Source organism: Scleropages formosus, chromosome 5, assembly GCF_900964775.1.
Source record: "Scleropages formosus chromosome 5, fSclFor1.1, whole genome shotgun sequence".
Lineage (NCBI taxonomy): Eukaryota > Metazoa > Chordata > Actinopteri > Osteoglossiformes > Osteoglossidae > Scleropages > Scleropages formosus.
This window is the reverse complement of record NC_041810.1, coordinates 22,386,073-22,403,280: the sequence shown is the minus strand read 5'-3', so window position 1 is coordinate 22,403,280 and position 17,208 is coordinate 22,386,073. Positions and strand designations below refer to the sequence as shown.

General features: G+C 44.7%; 2 long non-coding RNA genes across 2 annotated transcripts; both read right to left on the bottom strand.

Annotated features, from left to right (window-relative positions):
- Positions 1-325: 325 nt before the first annotated feature.
- LOC108942117 (uncharacterized) lies at positions 326-3,010 on the bottom strand. Its single transcript, XR_001966685.2, has 3 exons — positions 2,978-3,010; positions 2,045-2,169; positions 326-982 (listed from the first exon to the last, which is right to left on the bottom strand). It is a non-coding gene; the product is annotated as an uncharacterized LOC108942117 (long non-coding RNA).
- A 2,772-nt stretch (positions 3,011-5,782) lies between these two features.
- Positions 5,783-10,593, bottom strand: LOC108942127 (uncharacterized). The gene is made up of 4 exons (XR_001966687.2): positions 10,456-10,593; positions 9,584-9,704; positions 8,808-8,930; positions 5,783-6,170 (listed from the first exon to the last, which is right to left on the bottom strand). It is a non-coding gene; the product is annotated as an uncharacterized LOC108942127 (long non-coding RNA).
- Positions 10,594-17,208: the final 6,615 nt, after the last annotated feature.

The window sequence follows — 17,208 nt, the reverse complement described above, 5'->3', positions numbered from 1 at the left end:
CAACCTTTTGGGTTGACATTCTGGGAGAATAATACCTAAATAAAACTAAATATAGCGCTCGCAGTGAAGCACCTCTGTCAAAGAAATCCACGTTGAGTTACAGCCGACTGCTTTTCTCGCCATTTTTCTCGCCATAATGACAAAAGGTGCACTTGGCAGCGGTTTAATACTGAACTCCGTCTAAAGCCCTGGCTGTCACAAGAACCATCGAAGCTGCACGAGACCAAACAACCGTTGGGCTCGTCATGGAACGTCAGCTAAAATACGACCGCAGATCTCCTCTCGGTTGTCGGCACCCTAACGATGCCACGTTATTATGCTGATTTTTCCATCCACAATAAACCCCTCTTTGCCATCCCAACGGCTGCGCCAGGGGACAAATTGCCCTTCTCCAGCAATCCGTACCTGTCCTGCATTCTCCAATTTAGAAATATTTCATCAGGGCACCCACATTTCAGTGTACAGCACTTATGGAATCAGCCAGCAGGGTTTAAATTGGTCCAGGACCCCAGAGGAAATGGCCCATCTTTTTAATCTCTCTTCGTGATTAATGATTAAACTCTCTTTGCCTTCTGAGTCCACCTGTGTGCGCGACCAGGAAGCAAATGACCTGGCTCACCGGAGCTCAGGTTCTACCGAAGGCTTCGTCAGAGAAGAAGACACTGAACGAGCTGTCTTGACCTTGATCCAAGGTAAAACCTGAGCAGGGATGGAGGGAGGTCTACATGAGCTGTATTAATAAAGGCAGCTATATTATGAGAGGATATTATATGACCCGTCCTGTAACACTGGGAGACTGGATGTCGAACGGTTACTGCGCAGGGTGTTCAACTATGTGGGTAAACATTGACCCGCTCGCTAAGTGTCAATCACCGCTTGCTCGGGTCGGGGTGCCGGAGGTCCGGAGCCTATCCCGGAAGCACAGGTGCACGGTTAGGCAGGGTTCCAGGGTTCACCTCTGACAGGATGGTGGGGTACATCGCTGCGAAAACATTTCAGTACAGTCATATTCCATAATTATTTTGTGAATGTAATTAAGGGTTTCAAGAACTGCAGTTAGATGTATTGCGAAAATAACGAGGACGAGGACGAGGAAGGGGACGAGGATGGGGACGACACAAAGACAACACAGCTCCCGTGACTCATGCGTGGCTGAGGAGAATCTAGGCCAGCTCCGGGACTGCAACAGCCTAGAGAGCAGATTAATAAAACATGGAGTAATAAGCCCCTGTGCTTCAGACACCCTCATTAAAATGATGACATGGGCACTGCGTTTGTTTTAGTCCAAAAGCAAGGAAAATATTTATCAAATGATTAACAAAGAACGATTTAAAAAGTTTTTTTTTTTTTTTTTTTTTTAAAAAAAAAAGAGAAAATATATGCAAGAAAAATATGAGCCGCCTTTCTTTGCCCTCTGGAAATCAGTGAACTGTTTTTTAATCAAAAAGCAGACATAGAAGGAAAAAATAAGTAATCCAGATAAAACTAAAGGGGACCAGTGAAGAGACATCCCATTAACTAAAGAAAGTGTATTTCCCCAGATGATCCTGTATTTAACTCCTCTTTGTCCAGCTATCAGTCAGACTCAAAGAATAAGATTACTTTTACAGTACAGATATGATCTTTTAAAATTCACTCGTGAGCTGACACCTCACATGAGGGACGCGATAAAGGGTGGAATGCTCAGAATGTCCACGTGTCTTCAGAGATAAGAAATCATTAGTACATTTAGTTGATTTACAGTTATTTACTAATTCATACACCTTGCTCAACGGTACTACAGCCGGAGGTGGGATTTGAACCAATACCCTTCAAATCCAAAGGCAGCAGCTCTAATTGCTACACTACCAGCCACCTCCTGGGGGAGGTGTGTAAATTTTATTCTCATAATTCTCATCATAAATTTTTATAAACTACAAACGAGAATAAATTTTCGTTGCACAGAAAAATGTGTAAAATAAAAAATGCCGTGTGTCTGAGCAGCACTAATAAAGTTGTGCCACAAAGTTACTGTGTTCTGCTGAAAAAGACGAAGAAGTCCAACCTGTCGAGCTGTCGGTGCGGCGCACGGTGGCTTGGACACGCTTCTTCTGAGGACCAGTGTCAACGCACAAACAAGTCCATCTGTTCTTCCTCGGGCCTCGAGGAGTCGTGACGCTGACGGGTTTGCTGGAAAAACGCCACAGGTTTCCACTCAGCGGGGTGGGGGGGGGGGGGGTGCAGGTGGGAAGCCTCCCTAATCCTCGGAACACGTCTAGACCCTTGAACAACCACGGGTTCGAGGTGTCAGGTGTGGTGTGCATGCGCGATCGTGTGCTTGAGCGCTGTCTCCTCGGAGATGCACCTGTTGCTAAGAAACATCTCAGGCTCATCTGCGATCACTCTCGGTTCAAGGTGAAGAACACCTGGCTTCGCTGTGAGCTCAGATCTTTCCCACAATATAAGGCTCCAAAGTTCAAAACTCCTGAGTTACTGATGAAAACTAACAAACGTCTTTACATGTATTCATTTAGCAGGTGCTTTTTCTCCAGAACGACATACATCTCATAGAAAATACAATGTGTTCATTACATTAGCAGGAAGAGAAACTTAGATGCAGATGCGGAATTCTAAAATGCAGTTAATTTCTTTCCACCATATGAAACAATGTTTATCACACGAGAAGTTGCATAAAACTGTCAGAATATCGACAATTCCAAATCACCTTCCTACTAATAATCTTTTTTGAGATATATAAACATTTGCATTACATTACAGGAGTAGCTGTGTAAGAGTTAATCCCGGCATGATCTTTAAATTATATAGAGCATGAACATTTACACCTTATATGAATTTAAGATATCATGGGTGAAGTGAGTCTGGAAGAGGTGAGTTTTCAGACCCTTTTTAAATGTGGAAAGGGATTCAGCAGTTCTGAGTGAGAGGGGGAGGTCGTTCCACCACGAGGGAGTCAGAACCGAGAACCTCCGTGCTTTACCTTTCATGCGTGGGACCACCAAGTGGGCAGATGTGGAAGAGCGTAGCAGTCTGGTTGGGGTGTAGCAGATGATCAGGTCTTGCAGATATCTGGGAGCAGTTCTACTGATGCATTTGTAGGCAATAACCAAGGTTTTAAATTTGATCCAGGCAGCTATAGGAAGTCAATGCAGAGTCTTTGGTACCAGCTTTGGCAACTCATGAGACAATTCTGGGGATTTCGCTTCGCACCACACATCATGGCCATCTGGATGAGGCCACTGTCGCCGACATCAGGACATCGAACGCAGAGGACAGAGGTGGAGGCGCTGTGAGCCGCTGAGGAAGGACTGTAAACGTTTGTGTGTTTTCATGGTCAGGCTGTGGATAACTGGTCTCGTCCGGACGGTATAAAATCCTCCCCCAACCTGGGAAAGTGCAGCTCAAGAAAGAGGGAGAATACAATACGTGACTTTTAGTGGAACACCGCTCTTATTCCGAAAAGGTCTCCATAGTTTTGTAGCAAAATCACTAAAATCAAAAAAAGCCGCTTTTTGTTTTGCTCCAGTGATTTTGTGCTCCGCTTTGTCTTCTTCCCTTGTTTACTGTTATTACACAGCGATGCGGCACATGAGCTCGATGAGCAGCACTTTCTATCACACCGAAAATGCCTATAAAATGACTCAGCCCTAGGACAGAAGTCACTGTAGATGTGATTTCGGAAACCTTTTCGGTGCCCACGCCAGCACCTGGGGGGTTTCGCACGTTTACTGCCCAAACCCAAAATTTAACTACACCTGACTGGCTGCCGGCTTATCGTTTCCCAGCGTGACGACGCACCGAAACTGGTAAATGATAACTTGCACCAGTGGTCCCAGACACGTGAGCTGATGTGTGGGATGCCGACAGATGCGGGTTTAAAATAGCGACGTGCTGGTAGAAGAAAATAGATTTTGAGCGTCAGTGGAAATGCTTGAAGGAGCACGCTAGAAAAGCAGCATGGAGTCCCGGGGGACCTGTTGGTTTACGCAGCACATCGAGCCCCAGCAGGTCCTCCTGTGCGACCAGTTATAACATCAGCCCACAGCCTGGACGTCTGATTTCTTATTGACTCCGGGGGAAAGGCAATGAGCCATTAACAGTCCTCCCTACCGGTAAAATGCTGTAACAGGAAACTGCACCAGGTCACAGCACTGGCTGAGACAAGGAACGATTGAAAGTAAAACTGTGCGTGCAACATAAAAAGGGTCCAAAAAGCCACCAGAAGGACAGCGGGGACCCACACAGCTGTAGTCAAGAAGAATGACCTTCTTCACAAGCTCTTCCATCAAGACCCTTCTCTTGGTCTTCAGCAAGGAAGGTGATGTATGTCCCTCATCCTGGGCTGTAGCTTCTCAGCTGTAACTCTGGCCTGAAATGTACAGAAAGACCTCTGGACAGTGAAACGCGACCCGAATCAAATCATCTGACAACATACCACCCACGGATCATTATTAATTACTGTATTTAGCCGGAGGCTTGCAATAACACGTTCGTTTTTGAGCTACTCAAAAAATTTTTTCCCCTTACTTTATCGATTCCACGAAAGTACCTTGATCGACCAAAACACTTTACACTTGAAACCAAGAACATCCATTTAAATATTTACTCCAAAGCCTAATGCCATAAATGGTGTCATGTGTGAGCCTGATTCCATCGTCACTATATTGCAATCAAAGCACAATTTCTAGCCAGTTATTATGAAAACACAGTTTCTTTCTTAAGGCAAACAGATAAAAGAGATCCACCCTAATAAACACTGATCTCAGAAGTGCATGATAAACATGTGTTTAATCATTTTTAATAAGAACTTGTTGAAAAATGGATAACCCTTTATGCAGCTACTGGTGTGATGTACTCTGGTTTATACCGTGGTATGCGACAAATTGACTGCACTCTAGAATCATGTGTCTGCATCCAAATCTCTCATTCTGTTGGTGTGATGCACTCTTTGTGTTGTTCTTCGTGTTGAGATGTATGTTGCTTTGGAGAAAAGCGTCTGCTAAAAGAATAAATGTTTATATTAATGTAAATGTAAACAAACTGGGAAAAAACCCTGAAAAAAGCAGGCGAAAGAGTTATTACGTCCCTCAGTTGTATCGAAAATCAAATTCTGTCGGCAATAGTAAAAAAAAAAAAAAAACACATTATAGTAAATACAATAAACACAACAGAATAAAAAAATGTGTTTCTCACTTCTGCGTCCCTTTGCATAGAAAGTGCTCTGTATTCATGGTAAGATTCCACTTGACCTGATCATCCTTCAGGAATATAGAAACAGCACACTGTCGACTGGGCAATTTGAGAGGAATCAATCTGCACAGGACGTATTTGTGATGAAAAAGCACCTACACCGTTCCGTCTAGGTCCTCCCTGCTATGGAGGAGACCCTGAGGAATCTGACAGTGGGGCCTTAGATACCCCGGTAAAGGCAGAGCCCTATCTGATCTTGGCACACCGAAACATGTGGGCTGTCAGTGTTTCACTTCCTAATTATTGCTCGCCTGTCAGTGTTAGCAGCACCTCATTAGGACATGTTTGAGTTTCAAGAGGAAAATATCGAATTTCATTTCAAAATTAATCAGAGCGCAAGACAGAAGAGGGTTCTAATTAATATAACAGGATGAATCAGTGTCTGGATGAGAAACATGGTACAGAGGAGTCATAACTGGATACACTCAGGTTAATTCGGTTTTGAAATGATGAAGATGTTATCAACCCTGCACCAGATCCTCACCTGATGTCAAAAATTTCTGAAGGGCATAATCAGTCCTGCTAAAAAAACCTACGATTTCCTTTTTTGTCTCCGTATCAAGTTGGAGGGGAAATGCAGTGATCGTAAGATCATTCTGAACTTTACCTTGGAATTCCGTTACACTCGTTCAGTCCAATTCCTCTTAAAAAAAAAAAAAATCACTGGTTTGTCCGAAACATCAGTGAACTGAGAACCTTGTGTAGTTTGAAAGAGACATCAGTGGCGTGAAGAAGCCTCAGCATCTTTATGATGAGTATGCTTTGAAGGCTGGATGTCCACGTCTGGGCGTCAGAGCGCTGCACAAGATGAGCTCTGAGATGCACCAGAGGCCTTTGATTCCCACTCGCTGTGCAACTCAGCTTCTCACTCACACCCGGGTACGTAGTGCAGCCGAGCCGTCCTCCTTGCATCTTCTCAGCTCCTGCACGAGAACAGGCCCAAAATCCATCAAGGAATGGCTCTCGGGGCATGAGGTCAGGGTACATCCTTGATGGGACTCCTGTCCACTGCAGGGCAAACACATACTCGGTCGATCCACACATACACTGCAGAAACACTATCAGAGTGACCAATTCACTTAAACCCATCTTTGGACTATGGGAGGAAGCTGGAGGAAACCCACGCAAACACAGAGAGAACATGCTGACTCCACAGAGGCTGATCTGGAATCGAACTCATGTCTGGAACCCACAGCCCGGGAGCTGTGAGGCACCAGCGCTATGCTACCCACTTCTCCATCGTGCTCCCTGCAGCACATACGTAGAAAAGTAAGAACCGCTGCATTTTAGATCAGTGGGTTCCAGGTGAAAGAACCAGCAGGATGGGGGTCATCATTTCCATAACATTCAGTAGCTGGCTGTGTGTGTGTGTGTGTGTGTGTGTGTGTGTGTGTGTGACAGATCTCACTTCTCAGTGAGATTCAGCAGGGTTGCAGCAGATGAGTAACACTTTATTAGTTTTAAAATGAACGTAAGGAGAGCAGCCGAAGAGGTGATGAAGTGACTGGGACCCTGTGATTAGTCACTCCTTAATCACTGCAGACTGACACAGTGTGTCTCGCACTGAACTGAGAAGATGTGTGTAATATTTCCCATGATGTGGACTACACTGCAAGCCCAGGGTGTGAAATCCTTTGCAAGGAGGAAAACAAGCACAAAAAAAGTTAAATAGGCATTAATTACAATGTATTGGTGAAAGCTGATACTGCGAGAGTCAGAGGTTTAACACAAAATACCTTGTACTGTGGTACAGATCATCATTCACTTATCAGATTTATTTTAGCACACTGTAAAACGATGGAATTAGCTTTTCTGCAAGTAAAAACTGTTCAGGGCTTTGAGAGTTTAACAGCCATATTATGATTGCTTATCAGACACATGGTAACAAGTGTCCTGTGGTGTAATTACTGATACATGATAGTACAGTTTGCCGCAGTGGTTTCTCTTTCCAGCAATCTCTGCGTTCTGTCCCCCACAGGGCCAGCAGTCAGTCATATATGCTAATGAGTTCCATAAAGAAAATTATTTTTTAAAGCCATTTTTTTCATCCAGACAAAGTCAACATCACATTTTCAGCTAAATAATCAATGTATGAGAATTTACTTGAGCAAGTCTGTAGGCTATTACAAATTCTTGAGCATTAATGAAATGCTTTGGAATATTTTTTAAAGTGCCATTAACGGTTACTGCCTTCAGGCGAAATGGTTAACAGTTTAGCCATGTACTGCGTATATTTTAAGTCATGAATAATTATAAGAGAAAGAAGTTGTAATTTAAAATTGAAACCGAAATTTTAGAGCGCTCGAACGTTTTCACCAAATTTGCATGAAAGCATCCAGACATCAGAACGTTTTAAGATGCATCTGCAGCATTTCCCTTTTAACGGTGCGGTCAGCATGATTTCGGAGAAAGTTTAACACGAGGAAAGAATTCGACACCTTCGGAATGGTTAGCGGTGGGGTCATTTGGTCATGGAAATCAGCAATTGGGTAGCGAAAAGTTAAGAGCCATTATATGGAAATTTCGGTTTGTAAATCAAGGGACACCTACAGTATATGTAATGCTTTCAGTTTATAAACGTCTCAAGGAAGTGGTCCTCAGGACACCAACGGGATGCAGCTGCACTTGTGTTACCATGACAGAACCGGTACAGCAAAGCCACTATCTGGCTCCAAGAATTTGTCCCAACAGCTAAACGGAAACTTTCCATGGCCCTAACTTTCCAAATGATTAACATTCATGGTGCTTAAAACACAACAGAACACCAAAGGTCAACGAAAAACGAGACAGAAAAGGATGCAAATAACTGAAGAATATGAAGCAAAAGTCAGGTGGTGTGTGTGATAGTAAGGAGAGGCTGATGAGCAAAACTGAGTGGTGAAAACGATCCGGAGAAGAGCGATCCCGATTTTATCCGCAAATGAGCACTGTACGCACCCAGGGTCCTGGCCGTTTGTGAAAGAGGACGGCCAGGCACATTAGATCACCTAGAGAGTGCGAACGCGGGCCAAACACTCTCCAAGATTCAACACTGTTGATTCAGAAGCGATGATAAACCAAACACCCTGCTGGCCAGCCCTTCCGTTCGGCCCTCCGAGTGACCAGGCATCGAATGGGATTGTTACCCACCAAAGGCAATTCGTCTTAGAGGGAAACTCTAACACAGCACATTTTAACTCCATTCCTTAGATTGGCCAACAGTTGCTCTCACAAAGGTAATACATTTCTCTGAGTATTCAGTATTTTCCCAAAGGCAGACCACATTTTCTGGAGGTTCAAATTGAATTTTCAACAGCAAAGGTCATGGAAGAGTTCAGACGATGTATATCGGGGTTCTTCTTCTACAGAAATTAAATAGATGAACCTTTGTCCCTAGGAGCCATTTGTCATGGCCTCTGTACTCTCACCGTTCGTGACACCTGCAGCACCTATTTCACGGACGGGGTAATAACCGAGCAGAGGCAAACTACCGGCGCGACCGCAGGATTAGACCTCTCTGTTCTCCAGCTGTGAGTATCCCAGAGCTGCGGCACAAAATGTGCAATGGGAGATAAACTTACCAAGCAGATCACAAAGTCGATGCCATGGTGAGGCGAGGCAAAACAAGTCACCTTTCGCTCAAGCTCGGCCCGGTGAACTCTCTTTCCCCAGCAGGAGGCAATATTTACTGAAGTGAAGAACATCTGAAAAAGGAGGAGGGTTGGGCGTAGGGCTAGCTACCCCCCATCATAAAAACCTTGCCAGCTACAGAAACGCCAACAAGGAAACTCAAGACATCTCAGCTCTTGAAGAGATGCCGGGAGAACCCTTGTTGGCGGCCTATGCCCCAGGATGGGTGGAAGGCATTGATTGATTTGACCGAAGAACATCTGATTTTGAGTTGCGGTGGGTGGAGGACGGAGAAGGCTCGGCAGTCATTCTTGCACTGATGCTGCAGAAAAATGTGGAAACAAAGCAAACACAAGACAGGAGACCAACAGCAAACAGCTGATGGAACACTAGCGTCAACTACAGTACGCTTTAGCACTTCCGCTTCACTTGGGTAACGGGCGACTAACACGTTTTTTTGGAAACACTTCGGATACATTTTGCTGTACTGTTTTTTTGTTCGGGACGTAAAATTTGGGAGCCAAAAGAAAGGAGCCATTAAAAGAAAATTTCAGAGAAAAAGTTTGTAACGGAGGGATTTTTGCATATATATCTGTTTCAAGGACAAGGCCAGTAACCGAGCCTAGGCGTAGACTGCTGGCGCAACTGCAGGATTGGTCCTCTCTGTCGTCCAGCCCTGAGGGTCCCGGTGCTGCGGCACACAATGTGCAATGGGAGATAAGCTTACCAGGCGGATCGGGGAGGCGATGCCATGGCGACGAGAGGGAAAACAAGTCACCCTTCACTCAGGCTCGGTCCGAAGAATTCCACCATCCCCGGCAGCAGATGATGTTCAACAACCGAACACTCTGAATAAAGAAAAATACAGAGCACAACTGTAATTTTCTCATTTATACACGTTGAATTATATAAATGAGTTAAACATTTAACAGTTCCCCCTCAATGGGATTCACGTCCTTCAAGGATACTGTGCATTGTTGCAGATGCTGAACCACCAGGTTCAGTTAATTACAGTATTTAAAACTGCACAGCAGACTTTATGCAAAACAGCTTGTTTGAAATGTTTATCTGTTCATACAGCTTATCAGTACAGACAGTAGTTACAACTGCAATTAAGGCTTTAACGGGGGTTGTACAGCAAGTAGCGCCGCTGTCTCGCAGCAGCTGGGTGGTGCGAGAGGATGTGGGTTCGTTCCCTGCACAGGCTGTGTGGAGTTTGTGCGTTCTCTCTGTGTCTGCGTGAGTCTCCTCTGGGTGCTCTGGTTTCCTCCCACACTCCAAAGACATGCTGTTCAGGTTCACCCATAGTGTGTGAGTGACAGAGAGCGTGTTCCACTGATGTATGGATGAGTGACCCAGTGTAAGTAGTGTATCTAGCAGTGTGAGTCACCTTGGTTAATAAGGGGTGTGGGCTCATAACACTACATAGACTTCTTTGGAAGTCGCTTTGGAGAAAAGCATCTGCTGAAAATGTAAATGTAAGTACGTCGAAGTTCATTATTCTCAGCATCTAATCCTGAAAGCACAAAAAAATAAAATAAAACAGTGTAATAACTAAATCAACAGCATGACACAGTTGCCAAGGTCATGTTTTCTTACTTTTCTTAGTTCTTCCCTCTGTCTGTAAGTAGGAGTCCATATGGATTCCTGCAGGTTTAATCAGAGCAGTCAGAAGGATGAGAAACGCAGTCCACCATCTGCTCTCCGCAGGGGTCCAGCTGGGTCACACTGCTTCTGAGCATGTGCTGCTACCTGAAATGAAAATATATGTTATTCTGAGGCAAGACAGGGAAATGTACTGTACTGCATCATATTACTATCGACTGCAATCTTGTTTCGTGCACAAGAAACGTATTTTCACATGATAATTTTTATGCTTTCCATGCTTTTATGCCGGTTAAAGTTCTTATGGTTTCGTGATATATGTATCTATAAACATATATAAATTTTTCCCTCATTATTGTGTATTAAGAGAACTCCAGAGTTGAAAGCATGCAGAGATGAAAGTCTAACTAATGCAGAAGAAACACAAAAGAACTGAGCCTGTTGCTGACGGTTTCCATAACAACGCAGGAAGTATCTCTTTTCGCCCTTTCCTCTCTTGCAAAACAATGGAAACAATGAAAAATGATTTGATTTTAAATGGACTGTAATTACTGTATGCTCATCAGCAGCCAGGAAACCTATGGAAACCATGTTTTAAATAACAAACTTTTTTCAAGTGTGCTAAAGCTGCCACTAATAAAAATCAATAAATATGAATACACACACGGTCTGAAACCATTTGTCCCAAAGAGGGTCGCGGCGAGCCGGAGCTTAACCCAGCAACACAGGGCGCAGGGACACACCGAGGATGGGACGCCAGTCCATCGCAAGGCACCCCAAGCAGGACTTGAACCCCAGGCCCACCAGATAGCAGGACGTGACCAAACCGGCTGCGCTACCGCACCCCCAGGTAAATATAAATATTAATATAAATGAAATGCAGCTCAGGAGTAACACCCATGCATGGTTTCCTGTTTTCCTATGTTTTAGGTAGATAGCTCTGTGCACACAGCATAGTGTGTTCCTGGTGACTTCAGGCTCCCAAGCGCCGAACTGATGGAGAGTCCGTGTCTTCTCTGCCCTTCTGCCATAGCTCCAGGGGACCCCAGCGTGGTTTCCAGAAGCGAGTTCCCAAGCAGCCAGAGTAGTCACACTCCCCACCTTGTATTCTCACTATGATCCCATCACAGACCGGCCTCTCGGTGCACATGGTCTGTTCACCTCATCAGGTCTCTAAATATGATTGACAAAGCCGATTTTGCACCCTTCCAGGCACAGGGCGATTTTATTATTCGCAGTTCAGTTCTCTTTGAAAGCTGCACCCATCTGGTAAGAAGCTCTCCTCTTTTATCAGAACGCCTCTGTCACAGGTGTCAGGTATATAACACAGATTTACAGCATCACAGTGATAACCAGACAGTCCCAAAAATCATTCACCGTCCTGATGGGCGTTTTATGCAGCGCAGAAGAGCCATTCGTACACAGCCAAAGGATTCCGGCAGGAGTTTGAACTTGAATAAACTTGATGAGGTCCTCTGACAGTGCTGCTCTGACTGAGCAATGTACACCTGCCACTTACGCACTCCCTTGTTGGCAAAGGAAGAGGCTTCGGGAAGTGAGCCATCAGCCAGCTTGTGGAGCGGCCAGTGATGAGGGATCATCTAATGGGGATCCCCTGTCGCTGTTGGGCGCGATTCTGTGCGGCGGAGAATCGGTGAAGACCGCAATCAGCCTTTATAACGGCTGAATCACAGCAAACAAGCAGCAGGGTGGGCCGCCTGCCGCGAAAGGGTCCGTGGTGTTTTGCCGCCAGAAATGCCAACAGCGAGGGGGATTTTGGACTCTATGACATCATGTGTTTAAACTGTAAGCCATTAACCCCTTAGAAATTAGTAGCAGTCGTTAGAATGACTTACACTACAGAGGTTCTAGTGTTTTGCTGAAACGTCCAAGGGCAAATTCAGAAATCTGTCAAAGCCAATGAAAGACCCTGTATAAATGTGGACCTTCAGTCAACTCTAGACTTTGCTTTTCTGTGTTCAGTTGTATTAAATTTGTGTTGCTGCACTTTCATTTGTATTTGATTACTGTGGCGGGAAATTTTTTTAAATTTTTTGAAAATGCATCTACCATCGCTCCTCGAACCTGGCATGCCTTCGCATGCCATAAGGCTCTTACCTTTTTTCAATTTGGCTGTAATGGTTTCTGTCACTAGTCCCATTTCTTAGACTTACTACAGCTGTGTGTCCTGGGTGACTGTGGAACGTACAGCTGTTTACTCTCTGGGTTGTGTGTGTCGTGGGGGTAGTACTGTGTTATACACCAGTGAGACGGACTGGTTCCAGGAACCCCCCCCATCAGGTGGCCCCTCCAGCGCACAAAGGCAGTCAACGAACCATTCTCGATCCCCCGCTCACTTTCATGGCCTGACTCTGTTGAAGGCCCGGGGCAGAATTCGCCAAAGGACAACTCGCATCCCCTGGAAGAGCCATCCCAGCTGAACGACAGAACGAGCCTCTGCGCTCGAGCAAATTTAAAGGTAAACAAAAAAGAGCGATCAGACTCTGAGCATTCTTTAAAAGGCTGGATGTGGCGGCCAAGATGAATGGAAAGCAAACGAACCCTGAAACAAATTGCTTTCTTGGGCCTCACAGGAGGCGAGGGGTGACAGGAGCAGAAGAGAGGAACAGCCCTGGCTGGTGTCCCAGGTGCAAGCCAGACCCTCTTCTGTGAAGGAAATGTCTCACTTTCCCACTTGCCACAATTGCTCTGCATTGGGACTGTGTGCTTGAGCAGAACAGCAGGAAGAGCGTCCCTCTGATGGCTGTGCTGACTGCACAGGAGCTTTCGTTCAGGCAGCAGATGCGATCAGACACTGATAAATTACGACACTTCTCTGATCATTATGCGCCATACCCAATGTGCTGGGAAAAAGCCAAACCCAGAGAAATATCCAAACTTCGGTAATGACTTTTTTATTGTATTTATTTATTGGGTCTGCAAGTGTAACACAGCTTGGATTTTGTTCAACAGTAAAATCTGTTCAAGAGAAAGAGAGCACATGGAAAACCTGTACAGTGGGAAAGTATTGATAAAGTCTGCAGTATTCACATTAGCATATTTAGAAGACACTTTTCTCCAAAGCGACTTCCAGTGAACTCTGTGTAGTGTTATGAGCCCACACACCTTATTCACCAAGGTGACTTACACCGCTAGATACACTACTTACACTGGGTCACTCATCCATACATCAGTGGAACACACTCTCTCTGTCACTCCCACACTATGGGGAACCTGAACAGCATGTCTTTGGACTGTGGGAGGAAACCAGAGCACCTAGAGGAAACCTACACAGACACAGGGGGAGCATGTAAATTCGACACAGACTGAATGGGGATCGAATCCATGTCCTTTCACGCCACCCAGGCGCTGTGAGACAGCATTGCTACTCGCTGTGCCACCCCACAATAATTTTTCTTCTTACAAAAGAAAGGCTGATTATTTTAAATAAGGATATAATTCTTGGCGCAGTGGGTTGGACCGGGTCCTGCTCTCCAGTGGGTCTGGGGTTCGAGTCCCGCTTGGGGTGCCTTGCGACGGACTGGTGTCCCGTCCTGGGTGTGTCCTCTCCCCCTCCAGCCTTATGCCCTGAGTTGCCGGGTTAGGCTCTGGTTCCCCGCGACCCTGTATGGGACAAGCGGTTCAGAAAATGTGTGTGTGTGATATAATTATTCACTAAACTTGCACATGAAAAGCATTCACACATATTGTCTGAACCACTTGTCCTATTCGGGGTCACGGGGAGCCGTAGCCTAACCCAGCAACACAGGGCGTAGGGCTGGAGGGGGAGGGGACGCACCCAGGACAGGACACCAGTCTGTTGCAAGGCACCCCAAGCAGGATTCGAACCCCAGGCCCACTGGAGAGCAGGACCCGGTCCAACCCACTGCACCCCCCCAAAAAGCATTTAGTTAGAATGTAATAAAAAACTACTAATTAATGCACAATTCTTTGGAAATATTTGACCTTTGGAAGGTAAGAAAATTATGGGAATGTGTGTTCCATTCAAATTTGAAAGAACATCAGTGTAAATGAGCACAAACACACAAGTCAATGTGTAACCAATGTAGTAACTCTAAAGGTGCAGTTCTGAATAAAAGAGAGAAAAAGCGTATTTGTAATCACTTAACGCTAAAAAAGTAGTGGCTGTTTCAGGGGTAATAAAATGGGAATGGATGAAAAAAATTTTCATTTTTTTGGCTTTCGAAAACATAAAAGCCAGCAACTCGATGGCTTTTTGAAGTCCTCTTATGTCCCTGTGACAGAAAAATTGTATTATTCACTTTGTGTTATGGCTAATTGGGACAAGCCCACAGTTCTAAGAAAATTCACTTCATTATGATGTATTGGAGAGCAATGCTTCAGGCTTCTTTCTCATAATGACCTCGAATTACCTCGAAAGGTTTGAATTAATCAAGCTGAAAGGGGGAAGCTGGATGCGTGTGTATTTTTATAAAACCACATAGTTACGGCCAAGAAAACATCTCCAACTGACATGTTTACAAGGACCAGCCTGAAAGTGCATTTAGTGAAGCCTAATCCTGCGAACTCTGGGTCTGAAGTTTCCTCTGTCTTGCCAGAAAACAAATTACCATCATCCTCTCCCTCTATTTATGCAGCATAAAACACAGGGGACAAGTCAAGTCAATAGTCTAATGATAGATGGGTTTCTGACCTGTGGTACAGGATGAATTCACCAACGCCTTTGCACCTAAATAACAGGACACTAATAGGAGACTATCCCCTGCTGCAAGCATGTTCCACACTCTATCAGTGTCGCTGAAACGAGGGGTTGTCATTGACCCCCTGTACCCGGCTTTCAGAACACACGGCTCACTTGCAAGGCAGGAAGAAGAAGCATGACCAGCACTTCAACTTAGAAGTAATTGACCAGTTTCCCCACCTATCTGATCCATTGCATTTCACATTTACACTTTTCTCCAAAGTGACTTAACAATGTTAAGGCTTACAGATATTTACCCATTTATACAGCTGGGTAATTTTAGCAGAGCAATTTAGGGTAAGTATCTTGCTCAAGGGTACTATAACTGGAAGTGACGATTGAACCTAAAACCTTTGGGTCCAAAGACAGCAACTCAAACCACTACAGTACCAGCTGCCCTATTTTAATGCCTTTTCTGTAGGCTGTCAACATAAAAAGCTTCAATAAAATAGCCATTGTCATTCCATCCCTGGGAGATGGGTTCCCTTTAAAATTTATTAGGACTCAGCATGCAAAATATAATGGATTTCTGTAAAGGTTGCAGGTTTAAATCCCACCATTAGCTGTAGGACCCCTGAGAAAGGTCTGTCTGAAACTGCTTGACCCAAGTGGGGTCACGGCAAGCTGTAGACTAACCCAGCAACACAGGGCAAGGTGACAGACCCAGGACAGGGCACCAGTCTGTCAGAAGCCACCCCAAGCAGGACTTGAACTCCAGACTCACCACAAAGCAGGATCAAGCCAAACCTGCTGTGCCACCACACCCCTCCTTGAGAAAGGTACTTACCCTAAATTGCTCCAGTAAAATTACCCAGCTGTATAAATGTATAAATAATTGTAAGTAGCTTAACGTTGTAAGTCACTTCGGAGAAAAGCATCAGATAAATGAATAAATGTAAATAAATGTAAAGCAACTGTAGGTACCTTAGTATTGTAAGATGCTTTGGAGTAAAAGAGCTAAATGGAAGAATGCAAGTATATAAAGAATAATGGAGTTCTTTTTTACTATAAAGCCATTTGCAGCCCTGCTGTCTTTTGCAACTAAAAGTTGAAGTGGCAGAAGTAGTTTTTACATGCTAGTCATGTGTCTGTGTGGTAAACAGTAATAATAATAATAATAATAATAATAATAATAATAATAATAATAATATCGCACAAGAATTCCTATGTGCCTGGACCATGTGTACATGTACAAGTGGCAAATAAAGTTCTATTCTATTCTATTCTATTCTAATAATAATAATAATAATAATAATAATAATAATAATAATAATAAAGTGTTTGTCTATGATTGTAACCTGTGTGGGGGGGGCGCGGTGGCGCAGTGGGTTGGACCGCAGTCCTGCTCTCCGGTGGGTCTGGGGTTCGAGTCCCGCTTGGGGTGCCTTGCGGTGGACTGGCGTCCCGTCCTGGGTGTGTCCCCTCCCCCTCCAGCCTTACGCCCTGTGTTGCCGGGTAGGCTCCGGTTCCCCGTGACCCCGTATGGGACGAGCGGTTCTGAAAATGTGTGTGTGTGTGTGTGTAACCTGTGTCTCCTTCTAAAAGGCCAGAGATTCAATAAACAGAAGTTACTTAAATGCTGGAGGTGGAAGCAAAAATCAATTGGACCTTATTAGCACAAATACTTCAGAGCACTTTCTTCCTGGGAAAAGGCAGCATCCTTCACTCTGCTCCTTACTTTGCCTTTACCTGCGAGGCCATATTCTGCCCACATTGCCTTGAGTCCCTCTGCTCCCAGAATGCTTGTGGAATTAGAATGCATGTAGGCATCTCTGTTGACCACCAGTGACTGTGCCTGTCCCTCAGCCTGTGTGCATCCATTCCCACAAATTATTGCCTTGTGCCATTGCAAAATAAAGCACACTTTTTACCGAAAAAAATCTGATTTCTAACAGGGGTAAAAACCTCCAGCTCATGACCTGCTTTGCAACTTTCATTTGTAACTTTAATTTGTATGAAAACACGAGAGGAGCCATAAATTGCAATGTCGGGCTACGTGGCAATAATTCTCCAAGTGATATTAA